The following is a 22,940-nucleotide window of genomic DNA, read 5'->3' on the forward strand; positions in this document are numbered from 1 at the left end:
AGATCCGTCAGGCGTAAGGCTCTTACGCCGTCGGATCTTAAATGCATTTATTTTTTTGGCCGCTAGGTGTCGTCGACGTCGTTTTTCCCCGTTGAGTATGCAAATTAGCGAGATACGCGAATTCCCGAACGTACGCACGGCCGACGCAGTGAAGTTATGACGTTTACGTTAGGATTGTCCCGGCGTAAAGTTGCCCCTGGGTATATGAGGCGCAGTCAATGTTAAGTATGGCCGTCGTTCCCACGTCGAAATTTGAAAATTTACGTCGTTTGCGTAAGTTGTACGTGAATAGGGCTGGACGCCATTTACGTTCTCGTCGAAACCAATGACGTCCTTGCGACGTCATTTGGAGCAATGCACCCTGGGATATTCTTTGGACGGCGCATGTGCAGTACGTTCGGCGCGGGAACGCGCCTAATTTAAATGATCCACGCCCCCTACCCGGCTCATTTGAATTAGGCGGGCTTGCGCCGGGGGATTTACACTACGCCGCCGCAACTTTACAGGCAAGATCTTTGTGAATAAAGCACTTGCTTGTAAAACTTGCGGCGGCGTAACGTAAACCAGATACGTTACGCCCGCACAGTTTCACGCCCATGTACGAGAATCTGGGCCTTACTCTTCTAAATGGTGACTAGCTCCCCCCACTCTTGTATGTGTGGATGTTTTTTCTTCAGTTATTGACCAAGACGTGACGTGACTACGTCACAAAATGTATTCACTTTCACCTCGAGCAAATTTTAGGAAATTTGGGTTCCTGAACTTAGTTAAAGAGAACCAGTCTCAGCTAGGCTTATGCAGGAAACGGAACATTCTGAATCCTTATAACTTAGTACACGGGTCGAATTTCGAAAATAATTTTCTTTCTAAAATCTTATCTAAGAATTTTCGTTCGTATTTCGCACCATTTGGGAGCTGCAGTAACAGCCGATTTGCGTGCGCCCGTTGAATTTTAATAATCGGACATGTTGGATTTTTTTTTTTAAAACTAACGATTTTCTAATCGATGATGGGAGAATCGTGTGAGAAATGTAATCGAAAAACAAATGCGCATGTGCAAGAAAATAGAAATCCTGGAAAGAAAAGAAGATTCCCAGCCATGAAAATTCTTGTCTGTAGGAACAAAAGGTGAAGTTGAAGGTTTGGCTGGTCGAATTTCGAAATCAATGGTGGCGTCATCGGATCCCAAAATGCACACATTTTCTGATTTTCAAAAGAAAATTCTTTCAAAATTCAGCCTTACTGTGCTCTCATTAGAAAAACACATATAGGTAGATTCACACACATCTGCCTAACTTTAGGGTGGCCTAGCCTAGCCTGTTTAGGCTACACCGCTGTAAATTAGTTAGGCTAGTAGTGATTCACAATCTACTTACCTGCTAATCTACGGCGGCGTAGCCTAAAACGAGCGGGCGTAAGGGCGCCTAATTCAAATGACTTGGAGGGGGGCGTGTTGTATGGAAATGAGGCTTGACCTCACGTTTTTTGACGTTTTTGGACACTGCATGCGCCGGGCGACATTTCCCAGTGCGCATTGCGGCTAAGTAGGCCGTACGGGCCTATTGATTTCGACGCGGACGTAAACGACGTAACTCCTGATTCGCGGACGACTTACGCAAACGACGTAAAAAATTTGAACCTCGCGGCGGGAACGGCGGCCATACTTTAACATTGTTATTCCACCTCATAGGTGGAATAACTTTAGGCCGCCTAAGGCCTTATGGAAACGACGTTAATCGACGGCGTACGTTCGTGAATCGACGTATTCCCTCATTTACATAATCTACGCCGGCCGCAATGGAAGCGCCATCTAGCGGCCAACAGAAACATTGCAAGCTAAGATAGAACGACGCAAGCCGGCCCATCTTAGCTTTGTTTAAGTGTATCTCTGTTAGAGAATACACTTAAACAAACGCCGGCGTAGATTCAGAGTTAGGTCGGCTTATCTACTGATAAACCGGCCTAACTCTTTGTGAATCTACCTAATAGTGCCATGTCACACCAGTGTTAGAAAAGTGTCTGCATTTGTGAATTTTTTTAATTTTATATACATTTAAAAACATATGAACCTAAAAAGTACAATAACCCACAAACCTTTATTATTTCCTTTTAAACCTGAGTATTTAGATCCTGGCATAGACCAATTGTTACAGGTTCTCTTTAAACTTTAAAGAGAACCTGTAACAATTGGTCTATGCTATGGGTCACTTCTGTGACCCTTTAAAGTTTAAAGGGTCGCAGAAGTGCAATTCGTTTTGCACTCCTGTGACCCGTTTTCAGCAAAGAGCGGTCTGAAGTCCAGTCTCAGTGATGACATCACCAAGATCAGTCCAGACACCACCTCATCCTGACTTTGGAAGTCTGGATCCACCAGATACCTGGACTGATAGGCGTCTCGCTCCTCACCCCCCTTCCTCCCCACAGCTCATCGCTCTAATTAGCGTGGAGGAGCAGAGCAGGAGAGCTGCTCATTGACAGGCAGCAGCTCTCCGCTCGGGGAGGTGAGAGAACCAAGCCATCTGCGGTGTTCAGTGGCTCAATTCTCATGGAGAATCCATCTGGCGGATCGGATGAAAACAAACTCTACGGTCAAAAAAGGATCCCTAGAAAATGTCCATTGCAACGAAAAAGTATTTGGAGCTTTTTCAAGTACTTTGGGAATTTTTTAAGTGATCCCTTTAAAAAATCATTTGAAACAAAATGCGTTTTGACACAAAAAATTTTTTAACCACTTAAGGACCGCCTCCTGCACATATACGTCGGCAGAATGGCATGGCTGGGCACAAGCGCATACAGGTACGTCCTCTTTAAGTGCCCAGCCATGGGTCGCGGGCGCGTGCCCGCGACCCGGTCCGAAGCTCCGTGACCGTGACCATGGGACCCGCGGACCCGATCGCCGCTGGAGTCCCGCGATCGGTCCCCGGAGCTGAAGAACGGGGAGAGCTGTGTGTAAACACAGCTTCCCCGTTCTTCACTGTGGCGCCGTCATTGATTGTGTGTTCCCTTTTATAGGGAAACACAATCAATGACGTCATACCTACAGCCACACCCCCCTACAGTTAGAAACACAAATGAGGTCACACTTAACCCCTTCAGCGCCCCCTTGTGGTTAACTCCCAAACTGCAACTGTCATTTTTACAGTAAACAATGCATTTGTAATGCATTTTTTGCTGTGAAAATGACAATGGTCCCAAAAATGTGTCAAAATTGTCCGAAGTGTCCACAATAATGTTGCATTCACGAAAAAAATCACTAATCGCCGCCATTAGTAGTAAAAAAATAAAAAATGTATACAAATGCAATAAAACTATCCCCTATTTTGTAAACGCTATAAATGTTGTGCAAACCAATCGATAAATGCTTATTGCGATTTTTCTTACCAAAAATAGGTGGAAGAATACGTATCGGCCTAAACTGAGGAAAAAAAATGTTTTTATATATTTTGGGGGATATTTATTATAGCAAAAAGTAAAAAATATAGAATTTTTTTAAAAATTTTCGCTCTATTTTTGTTTATAGCGCAAAAAATAAAAACCACAGAGGTGATCAAATACCACCAAAAGAAAGCTCTATTTGTGGGGAAAAAAGGACGCCAATTTTGTTTGGGAGTCACGTCGCACGACCGCGCAATTGTCAGTTAAAGCGACGCAGTGCCGAATCACAAAAACTGGCCAGGTCCTTTTGCTGCCTAAAGGTCCGGGTCTTAAGTGGTTAAGGGATCCTATTATGACAAAAAAAATTATGTGTGACTTTTTCAAGTATTTTGTGACTATTTCAATAAAAGTTTCCTGTGACTAAACGCATTTGAAGAAGGGGAGTGAGCATGCACTTGTACAAATCTCCGCTAGCTGTGGAAAAACATCAGGGGACGAGACATCTATGGTATACTTTGCCAGGTAAGAGACAACGGTGGCAGTAATTTATCAGCAGCAAGGTATTCTAATACACAATGGGCTGGATTCAGGTACAATTGCGCTTTTTTTACGGAGGCGCAGGGCAACGTTTTTGCCCTGCGCCCCCGCAAATTTACTGCGCTGCCCTTGATTCACAGAGCAGTAGCTCCGTAAATTGCGTGGGCGCGCCGGCAAAATGCCCGGCGTAAGCACGCGCAATTTAAATGATTCCGTAGGGGGCGGGAATCATTTAAATTAGGCGCGTTCCCGCGCCGATCGTAGAACGCATGCTCCGTCGGGAAACTTTCCCGACGTGCATTGCGGCAAATGACGTCGCAAGGACGTCATTTGCTTCAAAGTGAACGTGAATGGCGCTGGACTTACGCAAACGCTGTGAAATTCAAATTTCACGGCGCAGGAACGGCGGCTATACTTTAGCATTGGCTGTCCCTACTATTAGAAGGGGCAGCCTTGCGCTAAAGTTGCCGTACGGAAACTCCGTACCTGGCTTGCGCAGGGCCCGCGCAAGTTTGTGAATCAGTGGTAGTATGCAATTTGCATACTACACGCTGATCACAATGGGAGCGCCCCCTAGCGGCCCACGCAAGAATGCAGCCTAAAATCTGCGTGGCATAAGAGCCTTATGCCGCGCAGATTTTAGCCTGCAGTCGGTGTAACGAGGTTCCTGAATCAGGAGCACTCGTTACACCGGAGCAAGTAAGCAATTGCGCCGTGTAACTTATGGTTACACAGGCGCAATTGCTTCTTGAATCTGGGCCTTTGTTTTTGTTTTTATATTGTGATTTTAGCATTATAACACTAGGTGGCGCTTTAGCCATTTTTATATTACCTGGGAGGATAGGCAGAGTTTGTAGCACTATAGGAGGCCGTAGTGGACAAACAAAAGAACGGAGGGGAGGATTGTTGGAACCATTAGCATTTGACCTGAATATTTACTATGGTCATACTACCTTGGAGAGTTTATTTATGAGCACAGGTATTGGGCACAGTGCGGATTTGAAGATACCAGGAAGATACAAGGAATAAAAGATACAAAGAAGATACACAGTCACATAAAGTCATCAGAGAGATTTTTGATACATTTTTTTTCTTTACTTTTTTTCTTTCAGATTTATTTGGATTTGCTTGTATATAATTGTAAAGTTTTTATTTTATTTATTTTTTTATTGAAATTTTTTATGGTAATGCGCTCAGTAATGCCGCGTACACACGATCGGTTCGTCTGATGAAAACGGTCCGATGGACATTACCTAAGTTAAGGCGGCGTAGCATATGTGGTCCGGCGTAAGCCCGCAGAATTTAAATTCTCCATGCAGTGGGCGTGTTGAATGGTAATGAAGGCTGACCCCGCGTAAATTACGTTTTTGGCTAACGGCGCATGCGCCGTCCGTGAACGTATCCCAGTGCGCATGCTCCAAATTAACCCGCAAAAAGCCAATGCTTTTGACGTGAACGTAAATTACACCCAGCCCTATTCGCGAACGACTTACGCAAACGACGTAATCGACGTAAAATTCGACGCTGGCCCGACGTCCATACTTAACATAGGATACGCCTCATGTAGCAGGGGTAACTATACGCCGGAAAAAGCCTAACGTAAACGACGTAAAAAATGCGCCGGGCGGACGTACGTTTCTGAATCGGCGTATCTATCTAATTTGCATATTCCTTGCATAAATCTACGGAAGCGTCACCTAGCGGCCAGCGTAAATATGCAGCCTAAGATACAACGGTGTAAGAGACTTACGCCGGTCAGATCTTAGGGAAATCTATGCGTAACTGATTCTATGAATCAGGCGCATAGATATGACCCCGCACACTCAGAGTTACGACGGCGTATCCTGAGATACGCTGTCGTAACTCCTATCTGAATCCGGGCCAGTATCTTTGATAGAGGATCTCACCTGCTGGTGGTAATGCCTGATCCATGGGCCGTACGTAGTACCGGTGTCCACCAGCGGGTGTATTGGGACAGGCAGCACCTCCTCTGCTCAGGTGTTACATAGGACAATTACTGCAGTCTCATAAATACCCGGCAAGCCCTCACATACTTTGCCTTGGTATCTCTTTCCCTGACCCTGAGCCTGCATCTGACCCTGAGCCTGCATCTGACCCTGAGCCTGCATCTGACCCAAACTGATCCCTATACCGAGCCCATCCTGGACCTGTCCTTCCTGTTACCTGTTTACCTTGGATTCCTGCCCCGCAGCCTGTCCATCCATCCTCTCCCTGCCCTGTTGTGTTCCCGTCCTCACCCATATGCTGATATCCCCTGGTGTATGATCTCAGCCTGGCTTTGTTCGCGATTACGGTATCTCCCCTTGATTTGTATATACTATTTGTTGTTAATTGTGCACTGGTTATTTTCACTTGTTTGTCACCTTGTAAATAAACACCTTTTTATTTCACTTACATGCGTTTTGGGTCTCCTCTGTGTAGTCACACAGTCTGGTCTACTAACTAGATTCCCTGACAGTGGCATTCTTCCAACTGACCAACCAATGTAAGGGGCATTCTTCCCACTGATCACCAATGTAAGGAACATTCTTCCCACTGATCACCAATGTAAGGAACATTCTTCCCACTGATCACCAATGTAAGGAACATTCTTCCCACTGATCACCAATGTAAGGAGAATTCTTCCCACTGATCACCAATGTAAGGGGAATTCTTCCCACTGATCACCAATGTAAGGGGCATTCTTCCCACTGACCACCAATGTAAGGAACATTCTTCCCACTGATCACCAATGTAAGGAGGATTCTTCCCACTGATCACCAATGTAAGGAACATTCTTCCCACTGATCACCAATGTAAGGAACATTCTTCCCACTGATCACCAATGTAAGGAACATTCTTCCCACTGATCACCAATGTAAGGAACATTCTTCCCACTGATCACCAATGTAAGGAGAATTCTTCCCACTGATCACCAATGTAAGGGGCATTCTTCCCACTGATCACCAATGTAAGGGGCATTCTTCCTACTGATCACCAATGTAAGGATAATTCTTCCCACTCACCACCAATGTAATGGGCATTCTTCCCACTGATCACCAATGTAAGGGGCATTCTTCCCACTGATCACCAATGTAAGGGGCATTCTTCTCACTTACCACCAATGTAAGGAGAATTCTTCCCACTGATCACCAATGTAAGGAGAATTCTTCCCAATGGCCACCAATGTAAGGGGAATTCTTCCCACTGATCACCAATGTAAGGGGCATTCTTCCCACTGATCACCAATGTAAGGGGCATTCTTCATACTGATCACCAATGTAAGGAGAATTCTTCCCACTGACCACCAATGTAAGGATAATTCTTCCCACTGACCACCAATGTAAGGGGCATTCTTCCCACTGATCACCAATGTAAGGGGCATTCTTCCAACTGACCACCAATGTAAGGGGCATTCTTCCCACTGACCACCAATGTAAGGGGCATTCTTCCCACTGATCACAAATGTAAGGGGCATTCTTCCCACAGACCAACAATGTAAGGGGCATTCTTCCCAATGGCCACCAATGTAAGGGGCATTCTTCCCACTGATCACCAATGTAAGGGGCATTCTTCCCACTGATCACCAATGTAAGGAGCAGTCTCCCCACAGACCAACAATGTAAAAGGCATTCTTCCCAATGGCCACCAATGTAAGGGGCATTCTTCCCAATGGCCACCAATGTAGGGGGCATTTTTCCCACTATAATATTTTGTACTTTTTGCTATAATAAATATCCCCAATTTAAAAAAAAAAAAGCAAATTATTTCTCAGTTTAGGTCGATACGTATTCTTCTATATATTTTTGGCCAAAAAAATTGCAATATATTGTATTGTATATTGATTGGATTGCGCAAAAGTTATAGCGTCTACAAAATAGGGGGTAGTTTTATGGCATTTTTATTATACATTTTTTTTCTTACTTGTTATCTGCAAATTTTATCGTGACTGTGACATTATGGCGGACACACTTGGGACACTTTTGACGCTATTTTGGTACCGTTCACATTTATACAGCGATCAGTGCTATAAAAATTGCACTGATTACTGTATAAATGTGACTGGCAGGGAAGGGGTTAACCAGTAGGGGGCGGGGAAGGGGTTAATTGTGTCCTAGGGAGTGATTCTAACTGTTATGGGCGTGGCTTACTGTGCTATGTCACTGATTGCTGCTCCCGATGAGAGGGAGCAGACTATCAGTGCTGTGTCAATAGGCAGAACAGGGAGATGCCTTGTTTACAAAGGCATCCCCCAGTTCTGCCGTTCTGTGACCCAATTGCGGGACACTGGCAGACATCAAGTCCGCGGGTCCCGCGGGCACGGTCACGGAGGCCGCAGTGCGTGTGCGCCGCAGGCGGCGTACGCGTGCCCGCTAGGGGGCAGGTTCCAAGCAACGTATATATACGTTGCTTTGCCTGCCCGTGACATTCTGCCAACGTAAATGTGTGTGAGGCAGTCAAAAAAAAGAACCCAGTTTGCATTTTTTCAAAGCGTTTTTGCAGTGATTTGAAAGCGCTGCCCATTCATTTCAATAGGGAAGGGGGCATGTTTGGAGCGCTCCAAACCCGTACAGTACAGAGTGATCGTCTGTTCCTAGTGATTAGGAACAGCCATCTCTCTGTACTCCCAATCAGTCCCCCCCCCAGTTAGAAACATCTCCCAGGGAACACATTTAACCTCTTGATCACCACTAGTGTTAACCCCCTCCTTGCCAGTATCATTTATAAACTAATCAGTGCATTTGTATAGTTCCAATCGCTGTTTTAAAGGAGTTCTCTGAGCTAAAACTTTTAACCCCCGCTGTGCCCGGGCTGTAAAACTATACAAAATAAACTTTCACTTACCTGCCTACGATCCCCCGTTGTTCCGATATCGCCGTCCCGTTCTCCGGTCCCGGTCTCTTCCACTTCCTGCGGGTCGGTGACTCACAGTGCGCTCAGCCTATCAGCGGCCGCAGCAATGTCCCGTCGCGGCCGCTGATAGGCTGAGCACACTGTGAGTCACCGACCCGCAGGAAGTGGAAGAGACCGGGACCGGAGAACGGGACGGCGATATCGGAACAACGGGAGATCGTAGGCAGGTAAGTGAAAGTTTATTTTGTATAGTTTTAAAGCCCGGGCACAGCGGGGGTTAAAAGTTTTAGCTCAGAGAACTCCTTTAATGTCAATGGTCCCAAAACAGTGTCAAAAGTGTCCGATTTGTCTGCCGCAATGTTGCAGTCCCGCTAAAAATTTGCTGTTCACCGCCATTACTAATAATATATATATATATATATATATGTATATATATATATATATATATATATATAAAGGCCATAAATCTATCCCCTATTTTGTAGACGCTATGGGCCAGATTCTCTGTGCAGGAGTAGCGCATCTCATATGCGCTACGCTGACGTAACATAGAGAGGCAAGTACAGTATTCACAAAGCACTTGTTCCCTAAGTTACGGCGGCGTAACGTAAATGGGCCGGCGTAAAGTAGGCTGGTAGTGGGCGTGTTGTATTATAATGAATCGTGACCCCATGTAAATGAAGCGCCGTACGAACGGCGCATGTGCGCGCATGCTCAGAATCATGTCGAATTTACGCCCTAAGATACGACGGCTCAATGGCAACGACGTGAACGTAACCTACGCCCAGCCCCATTCACGTACAACTTACGTAAAATCCGACGGCTGTTCTGTCGTCCATACCTTAGCATTGGCTGCGCCTCATATAGCAGGGGTAACTTTACGCCGGACGTACGCCTTACGTAAACGGCGTAGCTTACTGCGACTGGCGCAAGTACGTTCGTGAATCGGCGTATCTAGCTCATTTACATATTTGACGCGTAAATCAACGGAAGCGCCCCTAGCGGCCAGCGTAAATATGCACACAAGATACGACGGCGTAGGTGACTTGCATCGGTCGTATTCTTGGCAAAATTCAGGCGTATCTTGTTCCCTGAATACGGCGCATAGATACGACGGCGCATCACAGAACTTACGCGGCGTATCAACAGATACGTCAGCGTAAGCTGACTGTGAATCTGGCCCTATAACTTTTGCACAAACTAATCAATATACGTTTATTGCAATTTTTTATCAAAAATTTGTAGAAGAATACGTATTGCCCTAAACTGAGGAAGACATTTTTTTGGGGGGATATATTTATTATAGCAAAAAGTTTTTTTATTTATAGCGCAAAAAATTAAAACCGCAGAGGTGCCGAAATACCAACAAAAGAAAGCTCTACTGTATTTTTGCGGAAAAAAATTTTGTTTGGGTACAGCATCACACAACGTGCAATTGTCAGTTAAAGCGTTGCAGCGCAGTATCGCAAAAAATGGCCATGTCTAAATTAACACATAGGAATTACACAAGTTCCGGGGCTAATTTAATGCAGATAAGGCACTAAAGGGTGGATTTACTAAAGGCAAATCCACTTTGCACTACAAGTACACTTGGAAGTGAATTCGCTTTAGATCTGAGAAGTTGCCCAAAGGGTGGCGCTAAAGAGCTGAAAAAACGCGTAGTTCCGTGTATGTTGGCTGAAAAAGTTTTGCCATCTGTATGCAGAACAAGTTCATGGCCAACGCCCTTTGCACAAAATTCCACGGATTTGTCCGATAGAAATCCAATCATGTGTACGAGGCTTACGGGGGCTTTCACACTGGGGGGGGGGGGGAGGGGTAAAGCAACGCTATTTTTAGTGGCGCTTTACTGTAATTTTTGCAGAGGTTTTAAGCCGCTAGCAGAGCGCTTTTAAACCCTGCTGGGGGCCAAATAGAGGTTATAAACACCCACAAAGCACTGCTGCAGCTTACTAGCGCATCGCCTCAGTGTGAAAGCCCTCGGGCTTGGGAGCCGTTTTTTAGGCACTTTACAGGCATAATTTTTAGCCCAAAAGCGCCTGAAAAATGTGTAAAAAAGTGTAAAAGAGGTCTAATCTGGACGCAGCCTGTCTGCGTTCAAGGGGGTAGGTTCACATGCACGATGTGTGTGTTTAGGCAAGTACTAGGGTATACCCACACAGGGCTGGGACAAGGGGTGGGCAGGAGGGCACTCTGACCCTAACCCGAAGGGAAAGGGCGATGCAGTTTGGCATCTTTGCCCTGGGCGCTTGCTGACCTTGTTCCGGCACTGTACCCACATATAGCTGTTTAGGCCGCTTTCACACAGAGGCGTCGGCAGTAAAGCGCCGATATTTTTTGCGACGCTTTACCGTAGTTTTTGCGGCACTATTCTGCCGCTAGCGGGGCACCTTTAAGCCCTGCTACGGGCAAAAAAGGGTTAAAACCGCCAGCGCTGTCCATTGATGTAAACACCGCTCCTACAGCGTCTCAAAGGTGCGGCTAGCTAGCAGGACTGGACTTTTTTTACCGCCCTTCCAGCGCACCGCCCCACCTCCTCTGGCTTTCACATTGGAGTGAGATGAGAGGCTCTTTCAGGGTGCTTTGCAGGCGCAATTTTTAGCGCTAAAGCGCCTCAGCGTAAAAGCAGCCTATATGCAGCAGCTATGGCTCTCCGATAGGGAAATACGTCCAATGTTTAGGTCATACTGGCCCAGACAGCGCCAGAATTCTTCTTGTGTCTACATAACAGGAAGTGTAGCAAAATCCCTCCTATGGGACACAGATTGCAAAAAAAATTCTGGCTTTCTATAAACGTTATTGTTTTTAGGCAACATAACACCTACAAATGTTATTAAACTAAAATGTTTAATTTTAAAACTGTACTTTTCCTTTCTCACTCCACACTGACAAAAGCCCAGCATTATTAATAATGGAGATGGACAGGAGCCATGACATCAGCATACAACCAGCCCACACCGCATTTCCCCGCCTCGGGCCTTCCCCCACTGCTCAATCCCCGGACTTGCGTGATCGCGGCTGCCGGGCTCTGTGAGCGGCCCCGGCGTGCACAACGTTCCGGGGTACCGGAGGAAAAAGGCAGTGAGTGGCGGCTCCGGGGAGGCCAAGACCCTAAGGAGTCAGTGATTGTATGTAAACCTTTTATTTAACGCTACGAAGGTGTGTATTATTAATAAAGCCTGATATTATGCAATGTAGAGGAGATGTTGTGTATGAACTTTGCACCTCCATTTTTTTGTGGAGGCCACAAACCAACGACTGACAGGGTGTTTTTTTATATATAGCTATCTATATATATATATATATATATATATATATATATATATATATATATATATATATATGTGTATGTGTAGATAGATAGATAATATATATGGGACAACCCAAAGCTGACCGGTGGGGAAATGTCATTTATGTGAGGCTGGCCGCAGACACCGAATGACTAACAAGCGCTGAAAAACTGCTTTTCTCTTCATTTATTAATCCAATCAGCAAAGTACAGCGCCAAACTGCACTCGTAACGCACGTCTGTGAACGTACAGGTGTTTTACCGCGCTGCGTTACACAAAAGAAGAGCAGGTATGTTTTTTTTTTTTTCGACTGATGAAGGCTTGGCTCATATATTACTGTTGATGCGGCGTGCATTTTTTTTGCACATGTTAGGGCTCATTCACATGTGTGTTGAGCTGCAATTTTTTACCTCCCGCCTGAACACTAACATACAGAGTCACTTTCGGCGGGAGGTGCCGCAGCTGAATGCACATTTTGCAGTTCTATGGGCCAGGTCAGAACAGTACCACAGCTTCATGCAGTTGTGCTTTGGTAGTACAGCAATTATATTTAAATCAGGTGAGGAGGCGATATATTGCCACCTGTCGAACGCCTCTAAAAAGTGGTCTTAGTGTGGATCACTTTTCCCGAGAAGCGGCAGTGCCTTCCGCACACGTGGGCAAGCCCTCATGGGAGCTGATGCAGAATGAATGGGCTGTCAAAGAACTCTTCGGCCCTGATATTGAAGCTGCAACTTTTTTTGGACAGTGCACCGCACTCCTATAGTGCACCGCCTCATCGAGTATGACAACACCATCATCAAGGTACGTTGGGGTGCCATTCAGAATGAAAGGTGCAGCATCGCAAGTGGCACGCGGTGCCAGCTGTTGCTGTAAGATGCACTGGAATGTGCGCGTTACCACAATGTGACGGGGTCTAAGGGCCACCAGTCTGTACACGTTAGGCTCTTTATTAGGCCATATTCATGTCATTAGCCACATCGCAAATTTCGGCTACAAGAATCTGAGGATTCCTGCGGGTGGAACAACACGGGTGTGTGAAGAGCTGCGGCCGCCCAGCCCACGTAATGCAGTAACAGGCTTACAGGGGCAATAAGACTGCATCCAGCCATGATCATCTGTGCCTAACCGCAGGTAATAGCTAACTGCTTTTCGCACAGCCAGCGATTTATATGTGGTCTGGTCAGGGACAGTTGATCATGACTCAAGCAGCCATTTTGTATCCAGCCACAATCACAGATAATCTATGGCTGTGCGAAAAGTCATGCATAGCTGCGGCCGCTCCGTCCATATAATGTAATGGCAAGCTGACGGTGGACGCAGCTATCCGTGACTTTTCGCACGGCCAGCGATTACCTATGGTCAAGTGACAGATGATCATGGCTCAAGTAGCCTTTAACATCCAGCCACAATCCCTGCAGGTAATCAGTGTCTGCAGGTAGAGTCACAGATAGCTGCGACTGCTCACCCAATATAAAGCAATGTCAGGCTGACGGCGGGCACAGCTATACATGACTGTTCGCACAGCCATAAATTACCTGAGGTGATTGTGGCTGGATGCAAAAAGGCTGCTTAAAGCGGGGGTTCACCCTAAAAAAAAAATCTTTTTTCTAGCATGCCATCAAGCATACTAGCGCGAGCTACAGTATGCCTTTATTTTATTTTTTGGCGCCGTACTCACAGTTTAATCCCGTAGTGAAGTTTCAGACTCCCCGCGGGGAATGGGCGTTCCTATGCAGAGGGAAGATGATTGACGGCCGGCTATGGCGTGTCACGCTTCCCGAAAATAGCCAAAATAGGACTTGGCTCTTCACGGCGCCTGTGCAGTCAGCTCCTAGTCTGTGCGCAGGCGCCGTGAAGAGCCGAGACCTACTCTGGCTATTTTCGGGAAGCGTGACGTGCCATAGCCAGCCGTCAATCATCTTCCCTCTGCATAGGAACGCCCATTCCCCGCGGGGAGTCTGAAACTTCACTACGGGATTAAACTGTGAGTACGGCGCCAAAAAATAAAATAAAGGCATACTGTAGCTCACGCTAGTATGCTGCATTTGATGGTAGAAACTTGTTTCTTAGGGTGAACCACCGCTTTAAGCTATGAGCATCTGTCCCTGACCACAGGTAATTGCTGGCTGTGCGAACAGTCATGGATAGCTGTGCCCGCCCTCAGCCTGACATTGCTTTATATTGGGTGAGCGGCCGCAGCTATGGCAGTAAAAACACTGGGGAAGCTCCATTAGAATCGCTGGTTTACTTGTCTGTCATGCCAACGGCCACCACAAGATGGCGCCAGATCACAGAAGGAAGCTTAGGCCTGCAGAAGGCGGCAAAGCCGCGGCTTCAATTGCCGGCCGGCACGGCCCGACGTGATCGCATGGCGGGGGAGATGGGGGCGCACGGAGACACAGGATGGGGTATCCTGTGTCTCTGTGCGCCCTTACCTCCCCCGCCGTGCGATCGCGTTGGCCTGTGCCGGCCGGTAATTGAGACCGTGACTTTGCGCCCTTCTGCAGGCCTAAGCTTCCTTCCCCGGCGCCAGGTCTCTAATTAGGGTTGCCACCTCATCCCTTTTAAACCCGAACACATATGAATTACACAGGTTCTGAGGCTAATTTAATGCAGGAAAGGCAACAAGTGAGTTTAATTACCACCCTAATCAGCCACAGAACCTGTGCAATTAATATGTTTTTGGGTTTAAAGGGATGAGGTGGCAACCCTATCTCTAATTCCAGTCGCAATTGCGACCAGCGCCCGGATTTTGTCGAACCCTGGTGTAAGCGGTGTTCAAAACACGCATGTGAGGTATCACCATGATAGTTATAGCAATAATTCTAGAGCAAGACTTCCTCTGTAACTCTAAACTAGTAACCTGTACAAAAAAATTAAAGTGTTTAGTTTATTTTAATTAATTAAAGTGTATTTTTTCCTAAAAAATTGTGTTTAAAAACAGCTGCACAAATACCACGTGAAATAAAATATTGGGACAATCTGCATTTTATTCTCTAGGGTCTCTGCTAAAAAAAATATATAATGTTTGGGGGTTCTAAGTAATTTTCTAGCAAAAATACAGATTTTTACTTGTAAACAACAAATGTCAAGAAGAGGCCTGGTCTTAAAGCGGGGGTTCACCCTATCAACGCAAAAAATTTTTTTTTTTTTCTTTTACCATAAAATCAGGCATTGTAGCGCGAGCTACAGTATGCCTGTCCCGATTTTTTTACCCCCGTACTCACCTTGTACTCGTAGATCGAAGATACCGGGGAATGGGCGTGCCTATGGAGACGGAGGATGATTGACGGCCGGCTCTGGCGCGTCACGCTTCTCCGGAAATAGCCGAAATAGGCTTGGCTCTTCACGGCGCCTGCGCATAGCCTGTGCGCAGGCGCCGTGAAGAGCCGAGACCTACTCCGGCTGTCTTCGGGGAGAGTGACGTGCTAGGGCCGGCCGTCAATCATCCTCCCTCTCCATAGGCACGCCCATTCCCCGCGGGAGCCGAAATCTACAATCTACGATTACAAGGTGAGTCCGGGGTTAAAAAAATCGGGACAGGCATACTGTAGCTCGCGCTACAATGCCTGTCTCGATGGTAAAATCAAGTCAGAGAGGGTGAACTACCGCTTTAAATTGGTTAAAGACTTTCAGCAGAAGAAACAATCAAATCCATGCTTATGGTTGCAACCAAAGGCCTGTAAGTGGCTTCTTTTACAAGGTGAGGGTTCACAAATACTTTAATACCGGTGTTCTGACAAGATGGGTCCCCCGTCGGATAATGCCCGTCCTGTACTGCGCAGCGCCTGTGCAGTACGGCGCACAACGGAACCACCGAAAATCGCAGAAGATGAACAGCTGTGAATGAGCTGTACACGGCGCCTGCGCAATGAACACGACATTGTGCCACACGCTGCCGCACGCTCCTGATGCTCGTGCAACTCTGCAAGGGGCAGGTGTATTACTATTATATCGTGTAAGGGGAGGGTGGCTAAAGAAGAGGCCGAATTTAAAATTCATGGACAGAGCTTATAAGTGGGGGGTGGTTTTATCAATAAACAACATGTCTTTGCGGGGCGTGTTTAAACAACTGAAGGTCGGGTTTTGCAATGTTGATATTACATCCGCCTCATTGTGTTAGTTAACCACTTGCTTACTGGGCACATATACCCCCTTCCTGCCCAGGTGAAATTTCAGCTTTCATCACTGTCACGCTTTGAATGACAATTGCACGGTCGTGCGACGTGGCTCCCAAACAAAATTGACGTCCTTTTTTCCCCACAAATAGAGCTTTCTTTTGGTGGTATTTGATCACCTCTGCGGTTTTTATTTTTTGCGCTATAAACAAAAATAGAGACAATTTTGAAAAAAAACCCCACAATTTTTAACTTTTTACTATAATAAATATCCAATAAAAAAAAAACGTATTCTTCTTCATATTTTTGGTAAAAATAAAAATCGCAATAAGCGTATAGTGACTGGTTTGTGCAAACGTTATAGCGTCTACAAAATAGGGGATAGAATTATGAAATTTTAATTTTTTTTTTACTAGTAATGGCGGCGATCTGCAAATTTTTGTCAGGACTGCGATATTGCGGCGGACACATCGGACACTTTTGACACCTTTTTGGGACCATTCACATTTATACAGCGAACAATGATATAAATATGCACTGATTACTGTATAAATGTGACTGTCAGGGAAGGGGTTAACACTAGGGGGCGAAGAAGGGGTATTCCCTAATTAGTGATTCATAGGGCCCTTTCACACTGGTGCGTTTTTGCCGCGTTTTCGCGGTAAAAATAGCGCTATTAAAACGCTCATAAAACGCTCCCCATGCCCCCTCCATTGAAATGAATGAAAAACCGTTGTAAAAACGCGGTAAAAACGGAGCGTTAAAATCGCGGTAAAACATCGCAATTTTACCACGTTTTTACAGCATTTTTAATTCATTTCAATGGAGAGGGGCATGGGGAGCGTTTTAATAGCGCTATTTTTACCGCAAAAACGCACCAGTGTGAAAGGGCTCTTACTGTGGGTGGAGGGGGGTGACTGGGGGAGGTGACCGATCTGTGTCCCTATGTACAAGGGACACACCATCAGTCTCCTCTCCCTGACAGGACATGGAGCTCTGTGTTTACACACAGAGCTCCATGTCCCTGTGACTGCCGATCACGGGTGCCTGGCGGATATCGCGGCCGCCAGGCACGCGCATCGGCACCTGACTGACGCGGTGGGTGTGCGCGCGCCCCCCAGTTGCCTGGAGGCCGTATATAGACGGCCTCCCGGCAATTAAGAGCCGCATTGTGACCGTAAAAACCCGCCGTGCGGGCGGGAAGAGGTTAAATAGGTCTTGCAAACCCACCCATCAACATTGCAAAACCCGCCCTTCAGTTGTTTAACCACTTCCTTACAGGGCACTTATACACCTTCCCGCCCAGACCAATTTTTAGCTTTCAGCGCTGTTGCATTTTGAATGACAATTGCGCGGTCATGCTACACTGTACCCAAACTAAATTTTTATCATTTTGTACCCACAAATAGAGCTTTCTTTTGGTGGTATTTGATCACCTCTAGGATATTTATTTTCTGCAAAAAAAATAAAAAATTACCGAAAATTTTGAAAAAATAAAAAAAAATGTTGTTTCTGTTATAAAACATTGTAAATAAGTATGTTTTCTCCTTCACTGATGGGCACTGATGGTACTGCACTGATGGGCACTGATGGGCACCGATGAGGTGGCACGGATAGGCGGCACGGATGGGCACAGATAGGCGGCACTGATAGGCGGCACGGATGGGCACTGATAGGCGGCATAGATGGGCACTATCGTATGCGTTGTACTAATGGATGCCAATCAGTGCCAAACAATGCCTTCCAATCAGTGATGCCCATTGTGGACACTGATTGGCATACATTTTTTGTGTCATTGTCATCCCTGGTGGTCTAGGGTGGCATACCTTTTTTTTTTTTTTGCATCCCTGGTGGTCCAGTGGACATCCTCGGGGGGGCTGTGCTGATAATCGATCAGCACAAACCCCCCCCTGTCACAGGAGCAGCCGATCGGCTCTCCTCTACTCGCGTCTGACAGACGCGAGTGAGGAAAAGCCGATTGCCGGCTTTTCCTGTTTACATCGTGATCAGCCGTGATTGGATACGGCTGATCACCTGGTAAAGAGTCTCCGTGTCTCCGTCTACCTTGATCGGTGTTGCGGAATGTCAGACTGACAACGATCGCCGCAATGCGCGCCCCCGGGGGCGGGCAACGGCTCAAAATCCTGAGGATGTCATATGACGTCCACTCAGGATTCTACAACCACTTTGCCGACGTCAATTTGTCATTGGCGGGCGGCAAGTGGTTAAACACGCTAGCCATCCGCCCCTTACACGATATAATAGTAATACACCCGCCCCTTGCAGAGTTGCACGAGCATCGGGAGCGTGTGGCACAATGTCGTGTTCATTGCGCAGGCGCCGTGTACAGCTGGCTCCGTTTGTGCTCTGTACTGCGCAAGTGTTGCGCCTGCGCAGTACAGGGCGGGCATTATCCGACAGGGGACCCATCTCGTCAGGACACCGAACTACTGTGTCGCAACCATGTGCATTGTGCACGGTTGCAGCATGGCCCCATCCACTTAAATGGATCACATTTGGCTGAGCGTGACAGGGGGTATGATTCCAGCCTCTACCTTCCCACCTAAAGGGGAAGAGTTGAGGGGTGGTAAAAACGCAGCTCAACCACAGGTCTTACTGCACCCTAACCACAAGTATAGATGAGCCCTAAGGCAGGCCATACATTATGCAATTTTTTTCCTTTAACCCATGGTTGCTTGAAATGCTCCATTCTGACTATGTTGATTGAGGAATCCTTCCTGCAGGACTATTATATTCTGACAGCAGGAGGTTTCTTGGCTGTCAGAATACAATGATCACTGCTTGCAGCTATAGCCGCCGGCGGTGATTGAACAAAAAAATAATAATCTGACAGGCTGGTTGTACAGAAGGGCTCTATGCAGACTTAAGATCCCATAGCCCATCTAGGGAGCTAACAGAGGGTGACTATGTTCCTACATACAGTGGGACTGTGGAGAATGAATGTAGCCACCCTCTAACAGGAAGTTGGATCACAGCAGCCCAAAAAAGGTGGCTGAGAGCAATAGAGGTTTTTATGTGTTAAACAATTCCTAAATACATACTTTCTCTGCTCCCAGAGGCAGCAGTGGGAGTCGTCGGCTGCTGCTGCTGTCAATCAAATTATGTGAGCGGAGGGCAGGGCCGAGCCGCACTGTGCGTGTTTGGACGCACACAAGCTGGCATGGGATCGGGCCCACAGGTGTGCCTCCATAGGAATGCGGCTTCCTATGGGGGTGCACCAAGTAGAGAAAGAGCCAAGAGTGTCAGCGGTGGACCCCAGAAGAGGAGGTTCAAAGCTGCTGTGCTGAATACCATTGCACAGAGGAGGTAAGTATAACATGTTTGATATGTAAAGAAAAAAAACACAGTGTCACTTTAAATCCTAGTGTATGATCTAAGGATCCCGCGTTAGGATCTCTCTTCAGAGAGCATTTGACAGGCGCTGAGGAGGTGTTAATTCACCTCCGTACAGTCTGCTTTAACCTCTTGAACCCCACAAAAGCACTTTGCTTGAATGGGTTGCGCTCGGCATTGCCTATGCTTGGGCTATAATTAGTGCGGCATGAGTACACCCCCGGCCACTGCCTCTGCAGCTAAAGAGATAATGGTCGGGGAGCAGTAAAAACACAACTGTGCCTCTCAACAAATCCTCATTGATGCTAGGTCTCCAGAGAGTCCTCGTCCCCCACACTTCAGTGTTCCCCAACCTCCCACAGTGCCCCCTAGCCTGCTGCAGAGCCGCAAGCCCCCCCATAATGCCCCCAGAGTGCCTCCTAAGCCCAACAGGGACTTCTAGTCTCCCACTGTGCCCCTGCAAAGCCCTCAACGCACTGGAGAGACCCCCTCCAATTTTGGCTGTCCTATCATCCTGGACCACAAGCCTTCCTCATTGTGCTCTGTATTTTCTGCTTCACCATTGGCATGGTTATATCTTCTTAGTCCTCTCCATAAAATTATCAGAAATTTGTGCTTAACCACTTAAGGACCGGACCAATATGCTGCTACATGACCCAAGGGGTTTTTACAATTCAGCACTGCGTCGCTTTAACAGACAATTGCGCGGTCGTGCGACGTGGCTCCCAAACAAAATTGGCGTCCTTTTTTCCCCACAAATAGAGCTTTCTTTTGGTGGTATTTGATCACCTCTGCGGTTTTTATTTTTTGCGCTATAAACAAAAATAGATCGAAAATTTTGAAAAAAAAATCAATATTTTTTACTTTTTTCTATAATAAATATCCCCCAAAAATATATAAAACATTATTTTTTTCCTCAGTTTAGGCCGATACGTATTCTTCTACCTATTTTTGGTAAAAAAAAATCGCAATAAGCGTTTATCGATTGGTTTGCGCAAAATTTATAGCGTTTACAAAAAAGGGGATAGTTTTATTGCATTTTAATTAATTTTTTTTTTTACTTTTTTTCGTGACTGTGACATTATGGTGGACACTTCGGACAATTTTGACACATTTTTGGGACCATTGTCATTTTCACAGCAAAAAATGCATTAAAAATGCATTGTTTACTGTGAAAATGTCAATTGCAGTTTGGGAGTTAACCACAAGGGGGCGCTGAAGGGGTTATGTGTGACCTCATTTGTGTTTCTAACTCCCCTGATGAAGTCACGTGACCGTGACGATACGCGTCGGGATTGGCAGGCAGGACACACTCCAGCATCTGACGAACAGACACACGAGTTCGCCACTCGTAAGGATTGTTGCAGAGTTCCTGAATGTTTATGTGAGTTTTTAATCTTGTTTTTAATAAACCTGTTTATATCGCTGACTGGGTTACACTATGGGTGTGCTTTTTCACCTCTTCCCCATCATCATGCCATCTGAGCGCTCCATCTGAGGTACTGAGAGAGGAATAGGAGTCATCACAAGCCCACACCAGCTGAGACATCCCCACACATTGTGAAACCTTGGGGAGACTAAAACAGCCAGCCCACGAATCCTAAGATCTAGCAGAAAAAACAGAGGAAAAATAGAGGGACTAACGAGTTCGGTGCTCGTGGATATGAGCCTGAGATCTCTCACCTACATGTGAGTGCACTCCCACTCGCCAAGATCCCAATTACCAGCCCCCTTTGTGACGTTACTTCACCATCAGCTTTTTTTGTTGTCTTTTTACTTTGTTTTTTCATGTAACACACCGGACGGAGATTTATATGTGCTACCTATTTGTGGACTATAACCATCCAGACCAGGTTGATCTAGACACATTGCGGTTAATTTGAGGTGAGCAGCTGGGTTCACCAGAGGTGTATACATGTGACCTTGGTGTTGGCTCAACTACTCTATCCCACCTATACTCCGGATCCAAGGGTCTTATATGTACTTCCTTTAGAACTATTTTCCGTGCTTCTTCTCTTAAAGTATATTTTTTGTATTATCATTTACACAACACCTGCACCGTTGGAGATTAGGATTCACTTTCGATGAAATACACCAATACACGGCAGGATTGTGCCGGATCTGGACTTTTTCAGAGTGCCGGTTTCTACTAAGGACTGTCCTTTTTGTTATTATTATTTTCATTGCTATATTATATGTTTTATAATATTATTCTCACTAGTTACTTTGTAACTTTTATCACCCATTCTCACTTTCTGTCCCACACTCTACAGCGCAAGTATTTTATTCAATATTTTGTGTTTCTAACTGTAGGGGGGTGTGGCTCTAGGTGTGACGTCATCGATTGTGGTTCCCTATAAAAGGGAACACACGATCGATGACAGTGCCACAGTGAAGTTCTTCAGCTCCGGGGACTGATTGCGGGGCTCCAGCGGCGATCGGGTCCGCGAGTCCCGCGGCCACGGAGCTTCAGACCGGGTCGCGTGCACGGCTGAGCTTAAAGAGCCATGTACATGTACATGTACGTGGATGTGCCCAGCCGTGCCATTCTGCCAACGTATACCGGCGTGAATGGGTCCTTAAGTGGTTAAAGTTTTACCCGCCAGACAATTTATATGTTTCTCTACAGGCTTGTGTCCTAACATTTCTTTACCGCAGATAACCAATACAGCTAGGTCACCTCCTCACCCCCCCCCCCCCCCCCAGTCAGCTGATTGGACAATGAATATTGTGATATTCTGGGGAATTTAACTCGGCGCTAGTAGCATTTTTAGTGAGTCCATGCCAGTCAGAATTATGCCTACGCAGGGGGTTTTTCACCATCAAAACAGGAACCGTGAAAATAATAACTAAGCCACCTGGCTTCTTTTCTTCAGCAGCGTCGTTACTTAGGCCTTAAACCCTGGCCTTTGGCCTTTGGCCATTGGCTGGACCCTCAGACCATCTCACAAAGTACCTCTGTGTTCCTATACCTCTCCCCCAGCTTTCCTGGCTCTCTTAGCTTTCTGGACTCTCTATCTCTCTCCTGGCTCTCTCAGCTGACTGGACACTCTCTCTCCTGGCTCTCTCAGCTGTCTGGACACTCTCTCTCCTGGCTCTCTCAGCTGTCTGGACACTCTCTCTCCTGGCTCTCTTAGCTGTCCAGACACTCTCGGCTCTCTTTGTTCTCTCAGCTGTACGGACACTCTCAGCTCTCTCCGGACACTCTCCACTCACCTGGCTCTCTCAGCTGTCTGGAGAGTTATCAGGGCTGGGTTCAATCCTTCCCATCTCAGTGCTCAGCTGTCAGTTAATTTCCAGCACTCATCGTTCCACAGTGCCTCACCTGGTGATCATTTACTGCTCGTCAGCCACCTCTTCTGGCTATTTAAACTGCCTGGTTCATTTCTCCCATGCCTTTGTCTTGGTC

General features: G+C 46.5%; 1 protein-coding gene across 4 annotated transcripts in view; it reads left to right on the forward strand.

The window, feature by feature from the left end:
- The first annotated feature begins 11,751 nt into the window (after positions 1 to 11,751).
- ACBD4 (acyl-CoA binding domain containing 4) overlaps positions 11,752 to 22,940 on the forward strand; it is a 45,243-nt gene continuing 34,054 nt past the window's right edge. Inside the window, exon 1 of one of the 4 annotated variants that reach the window (XM_040331817.1) lies at positions 11,752 to 11,894. The gene's annotated coding sequence lies outside the window, so the exon portion shown is untranslated. Of the gene's footprint in view, positions 11,926 to 19,322; positions 19,505 to 22,940 lie in introns of those variants that run through there. The other 3 variants (XM_040331816.1, XM_040331819.1, XM_040331818.1) reach the window with 3 other exon arrangements.

This window comes from Rana temporaria, chromosome 12 (assembly GCF_905171775.1).
Source record: "Rana temporaria chromosome 12, aRanTem1.1, whole genome shotgun sequence".
NCBI classification, from domain to species: domain Eukaryota; kingdom Metazoa; phylum Chordata; class Amphibia; order Anura; family Ranidae; genus Rana; species Rana temporaria.